A 2,500-nucleotide genomic window follows, 5' to 3' on the forward strand; every position below is an offset into this window, starting at 1 on the left:
GCTGGCGGGTGCCGGGTTCCCCCTCGGCGCCCCGTCTTTCCGCGCGCGTGCCGCCGCCCGGCCCGGCCCGGCCGGGGCGGCGGCGGCGGCGGTGGCGGGGGAGGCACCCCCGCGGGGCCTTCGGGTCGTTTCCCTCATCCCAGGGCCAGGTACCTAGCGTCCGCGCCTCGGCGGCCTCCCCTCGGCGAGCCACCCGTGTGGTCCCGTGTGCCAGCGCGCTCCCGCCGGCTGCGGCGCCGAGCGCCGCCCCGGTTAGGGGATGGCCACGGGCCCCGGGCTCCGGGCCCCGAGGGTTCTCGGCCGCCGAGCCGGGCGGAGGTTTAAAGACTCGTGCGGCCCGCGGCGGCCCGCGAGGGCGGCCGGGCTCGCCGTCGGCGGCGGGCGGGGCGCGTCGTTTGGGGGTCGGCGCTCGCGGGCGCGCCGCTCCCCCGCGCTCGCGCGCTCGCTCGCCGCCGGCGGTCCCCGCGCTTGCCCCCCGCGGGCGGCAGGGCCGGAGAGGGGTTGGAGCCCGCCCCTCTCTCCGCGGTCCGGTCTCGGCGGAGACGCCGCGCGCGCGCGCGGTCGGCCGTCGTCGACCTCGCCCGCGCCAGCAAGGGGCCGAGACGCGGGTCTCGGCTCCCCGCCCCCGTCGAGCGCTCGGCGGCGTGGCGTGCCGCGCCGTGTCCGGCGGCGGCCAGCGGGGCCCCGCGCGAGCGGCGGCGGCGGCGGCGGCGGTGGCGGCGGCGGCGGCGGCGCCGCTCGTTCCGTGCCGGCGCGCGCCCGCGGCCTCGCCGTCCCCCGGCGCACAGGCGTCTCCCGTCGCTTCCCGCTCGCGACCTCTGACGGCGCTCCCCGCCCGGCTCGACCCTCGGCCTCGCCGGCCGCGCCGAGCGAGCAGGCGGGCGGGCCGGTGTAGGGGCGTCCCGCAGCCGGTCTCCGCGCGGAGGCGCGGAGAGCGGGCGCCGCTCCTCGTTCCGGTGCCGTCCCGTCGGCCGCCCGGCCGCGCGTCCGCGCGAGGTACCGCCTGGGCGAGTGCGAAAGCAGGAGCGTTTGTCTGAAGGCGCCAGTGGCCGGAGTGAAAGGGTGTTCGTCGCGTGCGGCTTGTGGGCGCGGCGAGAGCGCGCGGGCAGCCGTCGGGCGGTCGGGCGGTCCGTCCGTTCGTCCGTCGCTCCTCCGCCCCCGTCCCGTCGCTCTGGCGGCGCGGGCTCGGGTGGCCGCGTCGGGCCCGGCGGCGGCGGCGGCGCCGCGTCGGACGCCGGCGTCGGGGCGAGGCGTCGGGCGAGGGAGGCGGCGCGGCGGTCGCGCCGCCGTGTCTCGCCGTGGCCGGGCCGAGCCGGGCGCCTGGTCCGGCCTCGAAGCGCGAGCCCGGGTCTCGTCGGGCCCGGGGGGGCGGTCGGGAGCGCGGGCTCCCGTCGCTCGGGAGACTCGGCGTCTCCCTCGCCTTTTTTTTTTTCGCACTTGTGCTCGTACGGTCAGCGGAGGCGACGCTCGCTCGGCCGCGGCCGCCGATCGTTCGGTCGGTCGTTCGGTCGGGGAGCGTCCGCGTCAGGGGGTCGCGCGGAGCGGCCCCGGCCCCCCCGCGCGCGCGGGGCGGCGCCGAAAAGGCAGACAACTCTTAGCGGTGGATCACTCGGCTCGTGCGTCGATGAAGAACGCAGCTAGCTGCGAGAATTAATGTGAATTGCAGGACACATTGATCATCGACCCTTCGAACGCACTTTGCGGCCCCGGGTTCCTCCCGGGGCTACGGCTGCCTGAGCGTCGCTTGACGGTCAATCGCCGGCGCCGCCGCCGCGGGGCGGTGGCGCGGCGCGGCTGGGGCGCCTCGCAGGCCCGCGCCGCGTCCGGGCGTCCGGGCCGGCCGGGCCTTCGTGCCCCTAAGTGGAGACCCCCTCGGGGAGCCGGCCGGGCTCCTCGCGCTCCCGGAGCGCGCCCGCGTGGGTGGAGCTCGTGCCCCCCCCTCTCTCCCGTCCGTCCGTCCGTCGTCCCCGAGCGAGCCGCCGGGCTCCGGTGGGTCGGAGGCGCGGTGGCCGCCCTCCCCGCCGGTCCCCGCGCGCGCGCGGCTGTCTGCGGGCGGGGGTTACCGCGCGTGCGGTTGCCCGTGCCGTCGTGCTGCCGCGCGCGCGCGCGGTGTGCCGCGCGCCGGGAGGGCGAGTCGGCCGGCCGTCCTTGGGGCGGCGGCGGCCGCGGCGGTGGGGGGGACCCGTCTCCCGCGGTGCGGCGCGGCGCGTGCCGCGTGCGTGCGGTCCGGGCGGCTCGTGGCGGAGCGAGGCAGGCGGGCGCGTCGTCGTCGTCGTCGGTGGCGGCGCGCCTCGTTTCCGTTCGCGACCTCAGGTCAGGCGTGGCGACCCGCTGAATTTAAGCATATTAGTCAGCGGAGGAAAAGAAACTAACGAGGATTCCCTCAGTAACGGCGAGTGAAGAGGGAAGAGCCCAGCGCCGAATCCCCGCCCCGCGGTGGGGCGCGGGAAGTGTGGCGTACAGAAGCCCCCATCCCCGGCGCCGCTCTCGGGGGGCCCAA

At 79.0% G+C, this 2,500-nt stretch overlaps 2 non-coding genes across 2 annotated transcripts in view; both read left to right on the forward strand.

Annotated features, from left to right (window-relative positions):
* Positions 1-1,589: 1,589 nt before the first annotated feature.
* Positions 1,590-1,743, forward strand: LOC139998968 (5.8S ribosomal RNA). The gene has a single exon (XR_011803915.1). It is a non-coding gene; the product is annotated as a 5.8S ribosomal RNA (ribosomal RNA).
* Positions 1,744-2,304: 561 nt separating this feature from the next.
* Positions 2,305-2,500, forward strand: part of LOC139998986 (28S ribosomal RNA) — a 4,027-nt gene continuing 3,831 nt past the window's right edge. The window contains exon 1 of the ribosomal RNA XR_011803933.1: positions 2,305-2,500. This exon is cut by the window's right edge and continues 3,831 nt beyond it. This is a non-coding gene — a ribosomal RNA (28S ribosomal RNA).

This window comes from Anas platyrhynchos, chromosome 17 (assembly GCF_047663525.1).
Source record: "Anas platyrhynchos isolate ZD024472 breed Pekin duck chromosome 17, IASCAAS_PekinDuck_T2T, whole genome shotgun sequence".
Lineage (NCBI taxonomy): Eukaryota > Metazoa > Chordata > Aves > Anseriformes > Anatidae > Anas > Anas platyrhynchos.